The sequence below is a fragment of the Humulus lupulus genome, chromosome 8, assembly GCF_963169125.1.
Source record: "Humulus lupulus chromosome 8, drHumLupu1.1, whole genome shotgun sequence".
NCBI lineage: Eukaryota > Viridiplantae > Streptophyta > Magnoliopsida > Rosales > Cannabaceae > Humulus > Humulus lupulus.
The window spans coordinates 143,056,097-143,077,779 of NC_084800.1; positions in this window are offsets into that span (position 1 = coordinate 143,056,097).

The window sequence follows — 21,683 nt, forward strand, 5'->3', positions numbered from 1 at the left end:
TTTTCTTGGGGATGAGCGACTAAAGAAAAGCTTTTAATAATGTTGTGACGTCTGCAGAAATCTGTGAATAGATCACTGTAGAACTGGGTGCCATTGTCTGAGACTATCTTTTTAGGCAATCCATAGCGACATATGATGTTTTTGACCACGAAGTCAAGCACTTTCTTCGTCGTTATGGTTGCGAGTGGCTCAGCTTCAGCCCATTTGGTGAAGTAGTCAACGGCAACCACTGCGTACTTTACACCACCTTTCCCCATAGGCAAAGATCCGATTAGATCTATTCCTCAAACCGCAAAGGGCCATGGACTCTGCATCTGCTTTAATTCATTGGGAGCTGCTTGCGGGATCTTAGAAAACCTTTGGCACTTGTCACATTTTCGCACGAACTCCATGGAGTCTTCATTCATTGTTGGCCAGAAATATCCTTGCCTTAGGATCTTTTTCGACAGGCTTTGCCCCCCGCAAAAACCTTCATGTACCTCCTTCATCAACTATTTGGATTTCTCCTTTGTAATACACCTAAGAAGTGGCAGTGAGTATCTCCTTCGTTACAGAATTCCATGGACTAGGATATACCTAGCAGCCTGCCACTGAAGGGTCCTGGCTTTGTTTCTGTCCGCTGGTAGCACGCCGCTTGTTAGATACTCTACATATGGAGCCATCCATGTATCCGCCATTTGGATGACTAGAGAGGTTTCTGTTGTTTGGCTGCTAGGTGTGGGCAGTCGCTCGACTGTCACTATGTTCAGAGTATCAGCATCTTTTGCACTTGCCAACTTTGCCAAAGCATCTGCATTGGAATTCTGATCACGAGGCACTTGCTGTAGAGTGTATCTGCCGAATTGGGCTAAAAGATCCTTTGCTTTGTTCAGATAGGCGACCATTTTTAATCCTCACGCTTGATACTCTCCCAAGATCTGATTCACGACTAGCTGAGAATCACTGTAAATGTCAAGCGCTTTTATGTTCATATCCTTGGCTAACCGCAGCCCAGTGAGCAATGCTTCATATTCAGCCTCATTGTTAGAGGCAGTGAAGTCAAACCTTATTGCACAGTGAAATCGATGCCCTTCCGGCATTATCAATATCACTCCTGCTCCTGCGTGGGATTCATTAGATGATCCGTTGGTGAACAATTTCCACGAGGGTGCTTGGGTTTGACATTCAGGCTCTCTAGGCTCCTTGATCTGCTCGCTACCTGTGGGCTCTGTGAACTCGGCGATGAAGTCAGCTAAGGCTTGCCCCTTTATCTCTGCTTGCGGCAGGTAAGATATGTCGAAGTGCCCGAGTTCGACAGCCCACTTTAGTAATCTTCCGGCAGCCTCTGGTTTTTGCAGGACTTGCCGAAGAGGCTGGTCGGTCAATACCGTAATTGGATGGGCTTGGAAATAAGGCCACAACTTTCTAGAGGCCAATACTAAGCAGTAAGCTAACCTTTCGATGAGGGGATATCTTAATTCTGCTCCGATTAGCCTTTTGCTTACGTAATAGACAGCTTTCTGCACACCTTCTTCTTCTCTTACTAGAACTGCACTAGCAGCGTAATCTGTGATTGCCAGGTAAATGAACAAAGTATCCCTATCGATTGGCTTTGATAGAATGGGTGGATGTGCCATATGCATTTTTAGTGCTTGAAAGGCCTGTTCGCACTCATCTGTCCATTCAAATTTCTTGTTGCCTCTGAGTAGATTGAAAAATGGGACACATTTGTCCATTGATTTTGAAATAAATCTACCGAGGGTGGCAATTCTCCCAGTCAGGCTTTGAACATCTTTAACCTTCACTGGCGATTTCATCTCGATCAGGGCTTTTATCTTTTCAGGATTAGCTGCAATTCCTCTTGAGTTAACTATGAATCCCAAGAACTTCCCTGATCCAACTTCGAAGGAACATTTGAGGGGATTCAGCTTCATCCTATATTTATTAAGGACGTTGAAGCATTCCTGGAAATCCCTTATATGTCCTTCTGCCTTCTTTGACTTAACTAGCATGTCGTCGACGTAAACCTCCATGTTTGCCCCAATAAACTCCTTAAACATGTGGTTGACGAGTCTCTGGTAAGTTGCACCAGCGTTTTTCAAACCAAAGGGCATCACCTTATAATAGTAGAGCCCTGTATCGGTTCGAAAGCTAGTGTGATCCTCATCAGGGGGATGCATACTAATTTGGTTATACCCAGAGTAGGCATCCATAAATGAGAGGATCTCGTGTCCTGCAGTGGCATTGACCAGTTGGTCGATCCTTGGGAGTGGGAAGCAGTCTATAGGGCAGGCTTTATTAAGGTCTGTAAAATCCACGCACGTACGCCACTTGCCATTCGGCTTGGGCACGAGTACGGGAATGGAGACCCACGATGGATAAAATGCCACCCTGATGAACCCATTCTCCTTCAGCTTCTCGACTTCTTCCTTTAAAGCTTTTGGTCGATCTTTGTCGAGCAACTTTCTTTTCTGCTGCACAGGTGGGAAGTTTTTGTCAATGTTCAGGACATGGCTGATGATTTCAGGATCTATCCCAACCATGTCTTTATGCGACCAGGCAAAGGCATCCTGGTTCTTTTTCAAGAACTCCACCAGTGCTTGTTTTGTTGTTGTCTCTAAGTTTTTACCGAATTTCACAACTCTGGTCGGATTTCCCTCATCAAGTTGGACCTCTTCAAGGTCCTCAATGGGGCCTACTTCTTCTTCGAAATCCCCAAAGCGAGGATCTAAGTCTTTATCCTCACTTTGGGCAACGCCTTATTTGGTGAGATTATCACCTGAGCGGGCTTGAACATTGGATGCCATTTGTAACTCTTTTCCGGCGGCATCCCTCGATACACCCTTTTTGCTTTGGTGATCGAGGTGTTGTAGCATTCTCTCGCCTCTTGCTGGTTTCCCAGTACGCATCCTACTCATGCGTCTATTGGGAACTTCATGGCGAGGTGCCACACAGAAGTGACGACTTGAAGGTCAACCAGAATGGGTCTCCCTATCATGGCATTATATGCCAAAGGACAATCAACCACTATAAAAGTGGTGAGTAATGTCCTGTTAGCAGGCGCGGTACCTGCTGTGACTAGGAGTCTAATTGACCCTACTGGGGCGAGCCCTTCTCCAGAAAAACCATAAATGGTTTGGTTGCATGGCTCTATGTCCTTGATAGACAGTTTCATCCTTTCCAGCGAGGACTTATATAGGATGTTGACTGAACTTCCTGTATCGACCAACACCCTTTTTACCATCATATTTGCGATTTGGACATCCACGACCAGTGGATCGGAGTGTGGGAATTGCACATGCTGGGCGTCATCATCAGAGAAGGTGATCGGTTCCTCCTCTGTTCGAGCCTTTTTGGGTGCACGATCCTCGACACTCATCATCTCGATTTTCTGGTCGTGGCGTAGGGTTCGAGCGTATCGTTCCCTCACTTTTCTGCTATCACTTGCGAGATGTGGGCCTCCGCAGATGGTGAGTAAGGTACCTGCCACGGGAGCTAGCTGTAAAGGTGGCGAGCACTGGCGTGAAGGTGCCGACTCGTTGCCACCTTGAGCCTCTCGCTGAGAACCTCCCGCGGCTCGTACATATCTTCTTAAGTGTCCCTGTCTTATCAGGAACTCAATCTCGTCCTTTAGCTGGTTACACTCGTTGGTGTCGTGCTCGTAGTCGTTATGATAACGACAGAACTTTGTCATATCTCTCTTGGAGATATCCTTTCTTATAGGTGCGGGTCGTCTGTAGGGCACGCTCGAGCAGGTCGCTTGGAACACCTCAGCTCGGCTTTCGACAAGGGCGGTGTAATTGGTGAATTTCGGTTCATATCGATTATTTTTGGGCCGTTTAGTCTCGGAGGTCGAGGGTTCGCCATTCGTTCGCTTTCCACCATTTTTACCATTGCCATTCCTATTGCCTTTGCCGTTACCATCGGGCTTAGACCCGTTGGTGGCTTTGGCAGGATCTTCCTTGAGCCCCTTGTCATTTGCTGGCGACTTGCCTTTGTTGGCAATCACGTCTTCGAGCTTGATGTACCGATCAGCTCGATCTAAAAACTCTTGGGTAGTATTAACCCCATGCTTCCTGAGGCTACTTTAGAGAGGAGAATGGTGTCTAACCCCAGCGGTTAGGGCCATCATCTTGCCTTCATCGCCCACATTCTTGGCTCCTACTGCGGCTTGCATGAAGCACTGAACATACTCCTTCAAAGGCTCCCTTTCTTTCTGGCGTAACTCGACCAGTTGGTTTGCCTCAGTGGGGTGCACACGACCCGCATAGAACTGTCCGTAAAACTCCTTCATGAACATTTCCCAGGATATTATACTTGCAGGAGGGAACTTGAAGAACCACTCCTGAGCGGCATCAGAAAGGGTCGCTGGGAAGATCCTACAACGAGCGTCTTCAGAGACTTTCTGAATGTCCATTTGTATCTCAAATTTGTTTACATGAGATACTGGGTCTCTGTACCTGTCAAATTTTGGCAGGGTTGGCATCTTGAACTTACTGGGGGTTTCTGCCACAACAATCCTTTGGATGAAAGGGGTACCTCTCCTCCGATCGTACTCGATATGCGATGTCCGCCCCCCGACCAGCTGCTGCACAACCTGGTTCAGGGCATCGATTTGAGCTTGAACAACTTCAAGAATTACTGGGGCCTCCGGTGCCGGGGGAATGTACTCATCGTGCCTTTCTCGGTAGTTGTTGAGTACATCCCTCAAGTCGTCGTCTCTCCGCCGCTGCTCGCTAGCTCCGAGCCGGCTAAAGACATTGTTTTTCTGGGCTGCCCCCAGCATTATGTCCTTCTTGTTGGTCTTCTCTAGGTGGTGGGCTTCTGCCTCCACCTCTCTCCTCGTTTCTCCGACCAGCATTCCCTCTGCCTGAGTCGGCCTCATTGTAGCCGTGGCCATCTCTGAACCTTGACTGGCTATGGTGGGACCGACTGTTTCCTCTGTTGCCTCCTTGGGCTGGAACTTCCCGAGCGTTAGGGGGAGGCCTGTGCTGGTCGGTGGGTCCCCGTGCATTATCATGCCGTGGAGGGCCCCTGACCGCAGAGCCTGTCTCTGAGTTTCTTCTATTTCCAGAAGGACCCTACTCCCTGCTCGGTGGGTGCGGCTCTTCACCCCCCCGGCGTCTAGGGCTTCGGGGCTGTTGCCCGGCCGTATTCTGCCTGGAACACGGGGGATTGCCTCGACCAGCCTGGGATGGAGGCTGCATATCAGGGTCCCTAGGTGGGACATCATCCTGAGGCATTGGTGGTTGCTCCGTCCTTTGAGGGCTTGTATGCTGGAGCGGAGGGCTAGGATTGGGACCTCTCTAAGGTGGTCCACTCGGGGGTTGATCAGGTTGCGAGGCAGGTGCAGCCTGATTCCTAGCCAATTAGAGGGCTACTTCGAGGGCTGCCATGGCATCCCTCTGACGGCGGTCCATCTCTGCCTGTCTCTCGCTCAGCTCTTGGTGCTGGCGCTCTATCTCTCTCTGCTGTGACGCCATTATCTCGACGGCACTCTCTTGATTGGCCCTCAGAGCGGCCAATTCATCTTGCAACACCCCCAGTGTTGTCTTTAGGGCCTCAGAGTCTACATCCTCCTCATCGAACTCCAAATGAGGTTCGTCTTCAGCCATGTTTGGTGGAGGAGGCTGGGATGGAGCGGCAGCAGGCTGTCCAGTTTTCTTGGTAGTCTTTGCCATTAGTTTTTTTTTTTTCCGAATTCAAGTCTCTCAATGAAAGCACCAGAATGTTGACCCTGATTTTGGTCAACGACACGGAGTCTGGGAAACGACAAGAAAATGATATAGAGCTTGAAAATAATCTAATGGAAAGATAAAGAACACAGGGATTTATAGTGGTTCGGCCCCAATGATTGGTAATAACCTACGTCCACTTGATACTATTATTGATATTGAACTCCCAAGGTGTGATCAAAGAACAAGGGTTCCTGAGTTTCACGGACCTTAGAGGAAGAAAACAATACAGTGATGGATAATAGTAATATAATTCTCTAAGCATAAAAGATCGATCCCCTTCCTAGAGCTATTTCTTGTGTATTTATAGGCTCAGGAAGGGTTACATGAATTAGGAAATAATATCTATCCTTAATGATCGGATCTGCAAGTCATAATGAAGAGATATTCTTGGATATCATCACAACTGTACATATTTTTACATAAACGAACTAACATACGACCAGCTTGGTTGTACACAAAACTTGATCTCGTCGTGCAGAAATAATGCTGGTTGATAGGCAAGCCGTATCTCTGCTACGTGTCTGCTACGTGTCTGCCACGTGTCAAAAATAATTGCCACGTCATCAGCAACTGATTTATGGATAAACAGAGTAGAATCAACTATTCAGTTTGGATGATTCCAAACTAATTAATCGGTACTGTTATATTTTAATATATATATTCTGATTATGTTATTTTTTTTCTTTTTATAAAAAATAATTATTTACATGGTGAACATGAAACTTGCTAGCAATGGGAGATTAAGCCAATTTGTAATCTGTTTTAGTTGTTTTAGATTAGAGGATGGATCTTTAAATTTATCATAATATGTTTTAGTTTAGAGACTAGAACATGTAAGGCAAAAATAATTATAATTTATCATAACCAGGTAAGGCAAAAAATCCTCATTTGAACATGTAAGATTCTAAGATTTAGGAGATGTGCTAGGATTTTTTGGCTGTGCAGTAGACTGCGTGTTCATTTTTTTTCCATATGCTCTTGTGATTTTTGTAAAATATGTGATATAAAAATATGTGAGATATAATTGTAAAATGGTATATTTTTATATTTATAGAATGATGTGTATTTACTTTGTGACGTATTTATATATTTATAGTGAATGGAGACTTACTTGACTTTGTTTCATTTATTCTAATGAGAGTTTGAAGTTAGCCAAGAAAATAATAAATTATAATTATTTTTCTAATTTACCTCAAAATATAATAATTATATTTCTAATAATTGAAATTTAAATATAACATATAAATCAGACATCGTTATTTTGGAGAATATGTTTACTTAAGCTAAAATATGGGCATATGTAATGAATTAAATGTCTCATGAAACAAAGATGATTAGATAAATACATATGTTGAGGATTAGAAATTTGGAGATTTAATATGTATGTCTTTTTTTTTTACGATGTGATTAAAATAATAAAAATAATTATAGTAATAATTAATTAAGTAATAAGAGATCATAAAACTCAAGTCTGTCCAGGAATAACACTTCTCATAAGACATCATAAAACATTTAAAATAATTAAACACTTCTCATAGGATTAGGACAATTGCTCTTTCTTCTTCCCTTTCATATACTCTCTTATATCATCGTAGATGGCGATTGATAAATCTTGTACAACATTGAGAAATTGTGGTTGTCAAGAATATTGGAATGGTCTACAAACTTTTTTGAGGATGGCGTCAGAACATAAATATTTTGATGGAAGAATTAGGTACCCATGTGTGAGATGAAATAATAATAGATTGGAATCTTTGGATGTTGTTCGAGCACACATATTCGATAAGGGTTTTCATAAAGCTTATGATAAGTGGATTGTTCATGGTGAGGTGGAAGAAATTGTTGCCGATGACGTGGTTGATGAGATGATTCACGTTGTGAAAGACTTCCTTTTACTGACAACTGAGGAAGTAGAAAGGGATCCTGGTGAGAGTCAGTATTATGACGAGTTATTTGAGGAGATTGAAGCAGAGTTGTATCCTGGCTGTGATTGGATTTCATCCCTAAACTTTTTTAGCAAAGTTATTCCATCTAAAAGTTAGAGGGAAGGTGCCTAACAACATATTTGATGAATTGCTAAAGTTGTTAAAGCTTGTCTTTCCTAAGGAAAATAAAATTCCCGGATCATACTACGAGGCAAAAAAGAGATTGAAAAAATTAGGGTTAGGATACGAGTCCATTCATGTGTTTCGGTATGATTGCTGCTTATTTTACAATGATCATGCATCTAAAGAGACATGCCCAGTATGTGGAAGTAGTAGATGGATTATTTCTGAAATGACGAAAGGAAAAAAAGTGCAGCACATGGTGATGCATTACTTTCCGTTGACACCTCGGTTGAAAAGATTATACAGTTCAAGGATTACAGCGAAACACATGATATGGAATCACACTGGGATATTGAAAGATGATGGGGTGATGCGCCACCCGGTGGATGGCTCTGCATGGAAGGACATTGATGTCAAGCATCTTGATTTTCAAGGGATCCCATAAATGTTCGTTTGGACTTAGTTTCTGATGGATTTAATCCATTTGGCAACATGAACCTCACATACAACATGTGCCCTATAGTGTTGGAAAACTATAATCTGCCACCTTGGTTGTGTATGAATGACAATTATTTCATGTTGACCCTCCTTATTCCTGGGCCAACATCACCGGGTAAGGACATTGATGTATTTCTAAGACCATTGGTGGATGAGTTGAAGGAACTATGGGTTAACGGAGTTGATACAAGAGATAGTACGACCAGCACGATGTTCAAGATGCGGGCAGCGCTTTTGTGGATAGTGAACAATTTTCCAGCTTGCAGTAGTTTATATGAATGGAGTGGTCATGGATACAAAGCTTGTCCTACGTGTAACGAAGACACAACTTCCGTCCGAGTGATCGGTAAGACATCTTATATTGGTCATAGAAGATTCTTGCCAAGTACTCATCGAATGAGAAGAGACACTGAGTTCGTGGGGAAGTTGAGACAAGACGTCCTCCGAGACGGTTCGCATAGGAAAAATTTTCGTTCGTGGTTTCATAAAAAGGTAGCTTTGAACTTTGAACTTTGAACTTTCATTTTATTAATGATATTTTTTGTGAATCTAATACAGTTTTATGTATTTAGATTTATGACTTACACAAGCTTGGGTCTTTGGAAAATGGTGATGAATTGCGAGCTTTAGCATTTGGGTCAAATCATTTGGCAACCTACTACCAAGATTGTATAGTCAATGGTGTTCGATTAATTGCATATGACCGAGATAAAAAGCGCACCACACATAATAGTGGAATGTATGTTGCCAGAATAGAAGGTTTCAATTATTACGGCACGCTTGAAGAAGTAGTGACACTATCTTTCACTGGTGCATATTCAGTGGCATTATTTCGGTACAAATGGTTTAATAAAAATCCAAGAAGGAAGAGAACAATCATTGAAAATAATATCACCAGTATAAACGTCAGTGGTGAATGGTACAAAGATGAGTCGTATATACTTGCTAGCCAAACTAAACAAGTTTTCTAGCTCGATGATCTACTTAGAGGTTGTGATTGGAAAGTTGTAGAAGATGTGAATCATAGACAAATTTAGGAAACTAAGGACAGTTCTGATGAGGTTAATGATGCTATTGATGTTGTACATGAAACAAGCTCATCAAATTTTGTGTTGACTATGGACCTTAGAGAGTTGATTATGAAATCTGATCAACCTGCTGCATATGTTGGGGTTGATGAAGAGGGTGACGATGAAGGTGGTATGCCAGAACATGAGGAAGTCGCAGATGCAGAGGATGAATTGCTAGTTGAGCTTGGTGAAGATGAAAATGTGTCTCCGATTACTAATGGAATTGATAGTGATTACTCTGTTTACTTTTTCTATTTGTGTACCATAACTATATAATGAAATATAATAAAGTTTTTTTGTAATTATTATGTCTATGAATTGAATGTGATATTAACTAGTATCACTACTACAAAAATGGGTTTTTAGGACTCGTGGGCCACAAGTCCTTTATTTGAGAGCCTTAAAACTAAGTTTTTTAGGGCTCGCACCTGGTGCCCTAAAAGAATATCCACGTGTCCTAAAAGATCCTAATGAGTGCCTTTAAGTAAGGTTTATAGGGCTCTCTTCGCGTGCTCTTAAAAGTTATATTTTTAATTTTTTTAAAAATTATTTATTTTTATTTTAAATTAAAAATTATAATTTAAATGAAACATTTATATACAAATATGAAAACTTATAGATTAAAAAACAAAACTTATATAAAGTATTTACAATTCTAATAAAACAAACTTTGGAACAAATATAATACTACCACTTGACTCAAAAATCATTTAGTTTTGTGTGTAAACATAATCGTCTTGACCTTAAAAAAATATAACTAGATTTACAAAGTAAATAATTAACCACTCAAAAAAGAAACCTTTACTCTAATAAAAATCACAAATAAAATTAAACACTAAATTCATTGTCAAACAACATATCTTTCTTTTTCTTGTCTTTGTACTCACTCTCGTCACCAATAGTCTTTCCAAAGTAAGGATTGATTGCCATAAATTTATTTCTAAAATCATCCCTGAAACATGAAAAAGCACATTATAATACACCAAACATGAAAAATTATAAGTAATTTTTTATTGTAGTGTAAATAAATCATTAAAGTATAAAAATAAATCCAACACAAAATCGGACAACATATCCCCTAATTTACTAGCCTAGCCATTTGTCACAATCAATACAAACAATTCAAACAACACACATTTTTTCATCCATATATCACCTCAGCACACAAAATTCTAAGAACCTACTTCACTAATACATGCAAGATTTCAACCTTCCGTTATCACCACAACACAAAGAATTCTCAGAACCTACTTCACTACGGATGAATATCTAAGACATACAAACTCCACTAAAGTTATACAATTTATATCCAAAATTGTAAAAGATTTAAAAATAAAAAAATCAAATACAACATTATAATAAAATCAAAACGTAGCTAGCACTTTCATTTTTTTGTTAATTAGTGTCATGTTTTAATGAGAAAATAAAACTAATAACAACTATTTTTTTTTCATGAATCATCATATATTATTAGAATTAAGTCAATAAAAAAAACAATAACTCATAGTATAACAATAAATATTATAATTAGTTGAAAAAAATAACTAAAAATCAATTACTATCTATTATAAAAATAAAAACTTAAAGAATTGTATATATATAAATATCTATATTATATATACAATTATTATAATTTTTAGATTTTTAGTTATAAAAATTAAAAAATTATCCTTTTAAAACTATGAAATAATTAATCTAAAATTTGTAATCAACACCCTAAAAGCATACCCAAAATAAAATTCAAGACAATATACATAATTTATTAATAATATTTAAATATAAAATAAATATAAATAATTATTAATAAAAAAATACCTAGCTGAGATGAGAGACCCTAGCCGACGCCACCACCCCCAGCCGCCATCCGAGACCCCCAGCTGCCGTCCGAGATCAGACCCAAGAACCCTCAGCCGCAAGCCCAGCCCCTACGCCGTCAAGCCCAGACCTAAGACCCCCTCACTCGCCGTCGAGCCCAGCCCCCGAGCCACTAGTCGTTGCCGTCGAGCCCAGCCATAAGCCCCCTGCCGCCATACAACCCGACACCGACCCCTGCCGCTGTCGACCACCATCCCCCGAGCCCTGTCCGCCGTACAACCTTCTCATTTTCTTCTTCTTGTGGTTTTGTGCTATTGAGAAAAATATAATGAAACCTAATTAGGATTGTGTCTATTATGATAAGCTATTTGGGGCCAAGGAAAAAAAATTGGGACAACTATATAAGTATTTTTATATTTATTAGTTCTTTAATAAGATGTGTTGGTGTAGTGGTAAATAGTACTCAACTTGATTTGGAGGGTGGGGGTTCGAAATTGGCTAACTCCATATATATTGTTTTTAAAAAAATCAAAATTGTAAATATCATATTCAAACCATGGGCCTATAGGTAAGCTAAATGGATAGAAAACCAATACACCAAACTCTAATTAATGATATATGTGTACTATTTAAAATTTTATTATTACTAAAACCTCATATTCGAATGTTTAGGACACACATAAGTTTTTAGGGCTCGCACTGCGTATCCTAAATTTTTTTTTAAGGACTCACAATGCGAGCCCTAAAAAGTCGAGGAAATGTTTGTTAAAAAAATACATCAAAATTTTAAGACACGCATCAGTTTTTAGGGCTTGCAGAGTGAGCCCTAAAATAATTCTTTAAGGACTCCAGGAGCTGTTTTTGGGGCTCGCATCTAGGTGAGTGCCCTAAAAATGTATCCTAAAAGGGTGTTTTTGTAGTAGTGCATACCTCTAATTTAATTTGATACTAATTACTAACTAATAATTTTTAAACTGAAGTATAATGTCAGCTGATATAGCAACCTGTCACGGTGGTGATGGTGGTGGTCGAGACTCGCCAGATCCTTCTAGGGTACCGTCATCTTGGGATATAGGTTAAATATTTTATATCAAAATTATTTTTGGAAATTATATTGTTAGATAAATATAACAACAATACTAATATTGGTTATTGTTAATAAATTTTAAAGCCTCGCTGACGAGAAGAAAGGGTCATAGCCTTGCTGGTAATAATGTTATTGAAGAACGAAGGAAAAAAGCCAGTAAACCATTGGATCTAGAGCTTGACCCTGTGACGAACAAAGTGGTTGGGCAGGAGGACCAAGCTTTTATTCACATGTTGGGCACTCAAGTTACAATGTTGTGTCCATGACATTACATGGATTTTGCTAATTTACCTCAATAGTTTAAGGATCATGTGCTTGATCGTATGAGGGTAAAAAATTACAAATCTTATGCTTTGCTTTATTTATTTGCATTATTTACAAAGTAATCTAATTTTTTTTCTTAATGCAGTATTACTATAATATAGACGGTCATCCACAACCTGAGTTAGTTCTGGCAACTGTCTATAAGGAGATGGGCGAAATATATCATGAGAGAAAGAACATTAGACATAGACACTTCAAAAATCATTACATGAGACCAAAAGATTGAGAGAATTCCCTCTCTAAGCCACTTAACCATTACACTAAGGAGACATAGAAGGATATTTGTGAGTTGTTTTTGAGCGAAATATTTTTGGCTCGCTCCGCTAAAAACCAAGCAAACAGAAAACAAATGAAGTATGTAACAACACAAGGCACAAGATCGTTGGCAGCTAAGTGTCACGAATATGTTAATTTAATTTTACAAAATAACACATTCTAAAACAATTTGTTTACATTTGTATTGGAGCACCCAGATGTGCATGTTGTTGATACTTGGAGGGATGTTCATATGAAAAAATCGACAAAAGCTTTTGTCAACGAGGTAGCTCAACAAGATTATGTAAGTGAATATTATTGTGTTCTCATATTCGAAAAATTATCTTAGTTTTTTGTTTCTAATGTTTTCTTTATACATGAAAAATTGCGGCGAAGCTTCAGAGGTCACAGCTTGATAGGCAGTCTCAACAGCAGAGTGAGGGGTCTAGTAATGTATCTGGCGTTGATTCGTCCCCGGTCAATCAATATGAGATACTAAGTAAAGTACTTGGGGATAAATCTGACTACCAAAGAAGAGTGGGTTATAGGGTGAAAGGGAAAGTGAGAAAGTCAACCTCTAGCTCTACAAATCAAAGTCAGTTCCAAGCACATACGGCTCCTACGCCTAATGAAGATATGACTACTATGACTTTGATGATGAAGGCAATGCGTGAGACGATTTAGATGATGGCACCTTAGCAACCCAGTAATCTGTATAACCCACGGTTTGACAGTTTTCTACAGAGGTATTTGCCATCACAATCTGAAGGTGGTACGTCTTCTCAGAGTAACACCGCCCATCCTGACCTTCATACACAGCCACAAAAACAGTACCAACCTCCTCTACAGTATATACCATATGTGCCATCGCAACAACCTCCGCAGTATCAAAATCAGTACATGTTTGGATGCTCTTCCCAGTCTCCTCCACTATATTTTAACTTTACCGATATTCAAGGAGTATCAATGCAACATCTGCAACCTAATCTTAGGTATGGGGAGGTTGGAGGTTCATTGTAGCAGCAACCGTTTTGTCGGTATGGTGAACTTGGGGGTTCCTCGCAACAACAACCACAAGTTAGATATGGTGAGTTTGGGGGCGGGTCGTAAAAACCTATTTTATCCACCCCGATACAGCCACAACTTCGAGATCAGTTTGGGGACCTCACACTTGGATGATCTTCACAGTAGCCTTATATTCCTCCACCGCCATAGACACAACCACCGCCCCCGCCACAACAAAATTTTGAAGATAAAGATAATTACAATATTGACCTTAATGATTATATTTAGTTATTAGTTTATGTATTTTGATTAAATTAACAGTGTATTTATTTTTAATGACAATAACGATATTAGTTAGTTTGATAAATATTTGAATTATATATTAATTTTAATGTTAGTTATGTTTAAATTAATTAATTGGTTATTTTGTTAAAATTTTGTTGACGCCGTTTTTCGTTAACTTAGATATGGAGAGCAATTAAACAAAATACCAGAGGAAAAAAATGATAAAAGACACGATTTTTACTTGGTTCAGAAGTTAAAATCTGCCTAGTCCACGAGTCTGTGTTATTCACTTTATGGAATTCTCTCAAAGCTTTTTGGAAGCAATTATACAGAGTCTTCCCAATACAAATTTCTCTCCCTTTACAAATGAATTGTTCCACTCTATTTATAGAGTGGTTTACCGAATATCTCCCCTCAGATTTCAGGGAGTTATGATTCAAATCAATTAAATAAATGCAAATAAACGCGTATGGTTATCATGTACGCGTATAAATCCCATGATATTTGGGATTTAATAACAGATTACATCTGATCCCTTAAACATTTTATAACAATAAACATGTTCACACATAACTTACGAGCATGGACACTAGATGTAATGCCCTCCTACCCAGGGACCGTTACAGTGTGCATTTTAAACAGTGCTAAACTCGCTAATATAATTTGGCCATAATCGTGTAACTAAGTATGATTAGCGGTTTAGGGTTAAAATTTTTGGTTAAGATACAACGTTTCACTAAAATGTTTACTGTATACATTGGGATCCCAAAAATATAATTTAAAGGTTAATTACAACAAAAGATTTACAACCAACTGACCTAAGCGGCAAAATAAGGTTTAACCCTAGTTCTTCTTTCAACCCTCGGCCGTGGCGGTCGAGCATCCGCATATGTACACATCGTCACCTAAGCTCTCCAACTCAAGGATGGTCCAACTTTCTTTGTCCTTTACCTGCACCACATACCACCCGTCAGCCAAAGCTCAACAAGAAAACTTAATATGCTCATGAACAAGTAATAACATGTTACTATGTCATAATAGGCATGCCTAGCAGTAATAATCCTACTCATGCATGCAAGCAGGTGCATATAAATGTTTGTGAAGTCCTGCGCTCTGAGTAGATGACTAATAAGTCTCTCGCTCTGAGGTAGATGGCTAATAAGTCTCACTCTGAGGTAAACGACTAATAATTCTTTCTGAATAGTTGACTAATAAGCCACTCTCTAAATAGATGATTAATAAGTCTATCTCTGTATAGATGACTTATAAGTCTATCTCGGTTGGATGGCTGATAAGTCTATCTCAGTCAGATGACTGATAAGTCTATCTCGATCAGATGACTGATAAGTCTATCTCAGTTAGATGACTGATAAGTCTACCTCGGTTCGATGACTAATAATTCTATCTTAGTTTGATGAGTAATAAGTCTATCTCGGTCAGATGACTGATAAGTCTATATTGGTCAGATGATTGATAAGTCTAACTCGGTCAGATGACTGATAAGTCTATCTCGGTCAGATGACTGATAAGTCCATCTCGGTAAGATGAGTGATAGTCCATCTCTGTGTAGATAACTGATAAGTCTTTCTCTGAGGTCCCATACCCTCCTACCCATGTGATGTGTAAGTCACCTTAGCCTTTTGGCTCTGGCTCTAAATAACTAGCCTTTAGACTAGACAAGCGCTTTTGATTTTCATCGAACTTAAGGTCGGTCAAGCATTTCATGCTTCTGATGATAATTCTTATGTCAATTAGATCTAATATTTTTTTATTGTGTTTAACACACTAATATCATTCTTGACTCATAAGACAATACCATACAGCCAGTGCTCAATACTACTGCCGAACCTGGCTAATGAGTCACAACTTCACAGTTAATACTGACACCATTGCCGATTCTAACTAATAAGTCAGTACCATTCACAGATAGCAAATTGTCGAGCATTTGATATGCATTCCAGATATACAAATAGAGCACTCAACAAGCTACATAAAAAACAATGCATGTCACATATGGGGTGCATTTTTCTTACTTCTGGTTCGAGCGAGAAATACGTTAATAACGACCCTTGAGAACAATCAATCCTTTAATACCTTAGCGGTCACCTAGTCATAACCAAATATGGAATCCAATTAATGAAATCAACAATAAAAGGTTCTTGACCTAAACCTCACTCTCGGAACCTCGAATCATACTAAAACGGCTAGTAGATTCGATCCCAAGCCTTAGGAATTGAAACCCTGAGCCAAAAACCCTCAAAAGTGCCCAAAATACGAATCAGGAAAAGTAGGGTAGCGCTACAGTGCTGCCCCCTAGTTGGTTTACCCTGGCTAGCGCTGTAGCGCCCTCCCTTGGGCGCTATAGCACTAGAACCAGGCTGAACCAGCCCTAGTTCTTCCTCCTTCGACTTCTCCATTTCCAACCTTGAAAAATTAATCCCAAACCTCATCGAAAACCCCAAATGAACCCAAATATCTACTTTACATGTCCTAGGCATCATAACCTAATCAATCATAGCCAAAAACTCCCATCAATTCTCAACTTTCAAATCAAAATCCCAACTGAAATTCAATAAGAAAAACAGAGAAAAACCAGAGTTCTAATGGCCAGAAACTTACCTCAAGCTCAGATCACACCCTCTTCAATGGTGGAACACAACCCTAGACCCTCAAGGTCTACTTCCTTATCTTGGTTCCTCAAATGAAGCTTCCAAATTCAAAGAGAAAAGGAGAGAGAGAAAATGATGAATGGGAGAAGAAGAAGTTGATGCTCTATATTGGTTAAGCTTCTATAGCTTTCTATGGTTCATATATATCTTAAGGTCAAAATACCAAAATGCCCCTAAGTCATTTAAAGTCCTCTTAAGGCCACCAAGGGAAAAATCGTCCTTTCCCATCTACCTCGTTAATCATAATGAACACCCTCCAATTCCCATTATTCCCAATATTCTCAAATTCCAATAAATCATATCCCATTACCCTTTAATTCTCGGTAATGTTCCAATCACCAAATTACCCCGAGACTCACCCTGAGCCTCGAAATTAACCCCGTTATGACCAAACAGATAACTTGCATTCAAAGATTGTCTCATGCCGAATGGCTCGAAAAAATCCACATTATGATGTGGCCTTATTCAAAATTCACCAACATGCATGAAAATATACAAATGTGCCCTCAACGGGCCAAATTACCAAAATGCCCTTATAATGAAAAATGGACCCATATGCATGAATTTATCGTCATATAATAATATAATTCACATAAACATGCATATAATCATATAATGGCATAATAAATCAATTATGGCCCTCCCAGCCTCCTAATCAAGGTCCTAAACCTTATTAGGAAATTTGGGTCATTACACTAGACTCTCACGCCTTCGAGACCGTTCACCCATCATGAGCTCGATACCTCGGTTCGCCTATGTTCTTAACAAGTAACGTTGTCGAAATCATCCTTTTTGAGCTCACAATCCTCAAGCTCGAACCATCTTGTCTGATGGTAGGAAATAAATTGGGAGATTTATACAAGTGTTTAACTATTTCCATTGTGGTTTCGAGCCTGACTTATAACCTCGGAACTCCTTAGAGACCACATAGTTTCCGATCTCACCAATTCCAATGTTGTTGCATTTACTGCTTAGCGAGACTATCTTTGATATTGATGAATTGGCTTATTTCTAGCTTACACCTTACGAGTCTAACTTTCGAGATCAAAAACTTCTATTTTTGAAATTTGGGTGTAACATTTTCCCCCCTCAAAAGTATCAGTTCGAATCCTATGAGAAGGAAACTTTTGAACTGCCACTTTTGAAAATTGAGCCACCTACCACACTCGAGTGCAGACACGCATCAGCCACAGATTGTTCAATCAGAGCACTTTAGTACTTTTTTCGACACGCCCACGTCTTTTCGCATTTCAGCTTTTTGCCGCCATTGTCATATTTGCACCAGTCCGTTAGATCAAGTACCAAATCCAACCAAATGCCCTGATTAGTTCGACCCTTGACCTCCATCTGGGGCATATATATAGCCGGGTCATGTTGATCTTCCTCACTTCTACGTTCCAATTTTCAAAGAAAAAGAAAATGAAAAACCCAGAGCAAAAAAAAAAAAAAAAACTCTATTTTCTTCTTTGCATGTTCTCCAAACCGAGAAGACAAAAAAAATTAGCATTTTCGATTATGTGAGATCATCCTTGCAACTGGTCCTTCAGTCGATAATGTCATTGTACCTGCAGGCTTCTGTGTGTAAGTTCCATTCTTTGATTTCTCAATCTTTATTTCTTGATGCATTTTTATGTTCTTCCTTTCTGTATGAATGTATGCACTAGTCAGTAGCCTTAGCAATATTGTTTAGTTGATACTACATAAAATTAGGATCCAAAAATTTTCGATCATGGGTTCCAAACTCAAACTTAGTGCAAAAAATACAAAGATATGATTTTTTGAATAATAGCGTATCATGTAAGCTAAGAAATGGGGGTTCTGAATTAGGGTTTTTAACTGCACAAATCCCAAAACTATCACCTTTTTTGGTAGTCGTCAGCTTTATCCCTGAAAATCTAGGATCCTTAATGTTTACCCAAAGACGGTTGTTGATGACGTGGCAAGGATTTCTCACACGTGGTTGACACGTGGCAGAAGTGTTGTTCGACATCGACCAGAGGCACATCACTTCGTCAGGCTTAACTATTAGATACGGCTAGGCTAGTCGTATACTTTGATTTATTTACTTCTAAGATTGTAATCCTATAATAATTGCATTGAATATTTCCTCTTTATTACCTTGATACGCGGTTATTAAGGAAAGTTAAGGCCTATTGGCCCATGTAACCCTCCTTGAGCCTAAAAATATGCATGAAATAGCTCAAGGAAGGGACTTTTTGATCTCTGAATCTTTTTCCTGAGTATTGAGAGAGAAAGCTATAGTGTGATTATCCATCGTTTTATTGTAATTCTCCCAAGGTTTTTGAAACTCAAGAACCCTAGTTCTTTGATCATGGCTTTGAGATTCAATATTAATAATAGCACTAAGTGGACATAGTTCATTACCATTCTTTGGGGCCGAACCACTATAAATCGTTGGTGTTTTCTTCTTTACCATTAGATCAAACTCTTAATTGTCGTCTCATCTTCTGTCGTACATTTGACTCCATGTCATTGGCCAAATCAAGGGTCAACATTCTGGTGCTTTCATTGAGAGCTTGATAAAAAACTATAAGAAAATCTAATGGCGAAAACATCCAAGAAGACTGGACAGGCTGCTGGCGCTGCACCATCCAAACCTCCTCCCCCAAATGTGGCTGAGAATGAACCACATTTGGAGTTTGAAGAGGAGGAGTTAGATTCCAAAATGCTGAGGGCAACGCTGGGGGTGTTGCGGGAAGAGTTGGCTAATCTGAGGGCCAATCAGGAGAATGCTGCGGAGACAATGGCGCTGCAGCAAAGGGAAATAGAACGCTAGCGCCAGGAGCTGAGTGAGCGGCACGCGGACATGGACCATCGGTAGAAGGATGCCATGGCCATTCTTGAAGAAGCCATCCATTTGGCTCGGAGTCAGGCTGCGCCAGCCTCTCAGCCAGATCAGCCACCGAGTGCGCCACGTCAGAGGGCTCCCAATCCTAGTCCTCCCCTCCAGCCAGCAAGCCCTCAAAGGCTGGAGAAGCCCCTGTGGCTCAGGATGATGTCCCAGTTAGGGATCCCGAGCAGTAGCCTCCCTCTCAGGCTGGTCAAGGCAATCCTCAGCGCCCGAGGAAGAATAGGGCCGGGCAACCGCCCCGCAGCCCTAGCGCCCAACGGATAAAGAGCCGAATCTACCGAGCAGGGGACAGTGTCCTTCTGCCAACAGAAGAAACATCGAGTCAGGCTCTACAGTCACGACCCCCCCATGACATAGCAATGCACGGGGACCCAACGACCAGCGCAGGCCTCCCCCTAACGCTCGGGAGATGCCAGCCCGAGGAGGAAATAGTGTGAACAGCCGGTCATGCCGTAGTCAACCACAATTTAGAGATAGCCATGACTATAGTGAAGCCGATTCCAACAGAGGAAATGCTGGTCGGAGAAATGAGGAAAGAGGTGGAGGCAGAAGCCCCCCACCTAGAGAAAATAGGCCAACTAGCCATAACGCTGGGGGGCAACCAAGGCAACAGAACTTCTTTGATCGGCTAGGAGTTAGCGAGCAGAGACGCAGGGAAGATGATTTAAGTGACGTACTTAACGACCTCCGTGAAAGGCACGACGAGTACGCTCCCCCGACACTGGTTGCCCTAGCAGTCCCAGAAGCGATTCAGGCTCAGATTGATGCTCTGAACTAGGCGATACAACAACTGGTCGGGGGACAAACGTCCCATATAGAGTACGATAGGAGGAGGGGCACTCCCTTTGTACAAAGGATTGTTGTGGCTAAAACCCCCAGTAAGTTCAAGATGCCAACATTGTCGAACTTTGACGGGTACGGAGACCCAGTATCTCACTTTAATAAGTTTGAGATACAAATGGATATACAGAAAGTGTCGGAAGATGCCCGCTGCAGGATCTTCCCCGCGACACTATCTGACACCGCTCAGGAGTGGTTCTTCATGTCCCTCCTGCTAGTATAGTATCTTGGGAGATGTTCGTAGAGGAATTTTACGAAAAAATATATGCGAGTTGCGTACACCCCACAGAGGCCAACCGCTGGTCGAGATACGCCAGAAAGAGGGAGAGCCCTTAAAAGAATATGTCCAACGCTTCATGCGAGCAGTAGCTGGAACCAAGACAGTGGGCAATGAAGGTAAGATGATGGCTCTAATTGCTGGGGTTAGGTGCCATTCACCCCTCTAGAGTAGCCTCAAAAAGAATGGGCTAAGAAGTACCCAGGAGTTTTCGGATCGGGCTGATCGATATATCAAGCTCGAGGATGCGATTGCCAATGAAGGGAAATCGCCAATGAAGGGAAATCGCCAACAAAAGACAAGGTGTTGAAGGAAGAACCCGCCAAAGCTGCCAACGGGTCATAAAAACCCAATGGCAACGGCAAGGGAAACGGTAATGGCAATGGTAGGAACGATGAAAAATGGGCGAACAATGAACCCTCAGATTCTAAGAATAAACGACCCAAAGGCAGTCGATACGAGCCGAGATTCACCAACTACACGGCCCGTGTCGAAAGCCGAGCGGAAGTCTACCAGGCAACCTACTCAAGTGTGCCTTACAAATGACCCGCACATATAAGGAAAGATATCTCCAAAAGAGATACGACGAAGTTCTGTCGCTTTCACAACGACTACGGGCACGATACTAATGAATGCAACCAGTTGAAAGGCGAGATCGAGTTCTTGATTAGGCAGGGACATCTAAGGAGATATGTGCGAGCCGCAGGAGGATCCCAGCAAGGGGCTCAAAGTGGCAATGAGCAGGCACCTGCACGCCAACGCTCGCCACCCCTACAGCCAGCTCCTATGGCAGCACTTTGCAGGGGGTAGTGGGAAGGCAAGGGAACGATACGCTCGAACCCTACGCCACGACCAGGACATCGAGATGATGAGTGTTGAGGATCGAGCACCAAAGAAGGCTCGAATAGAGGAGGAATTAAT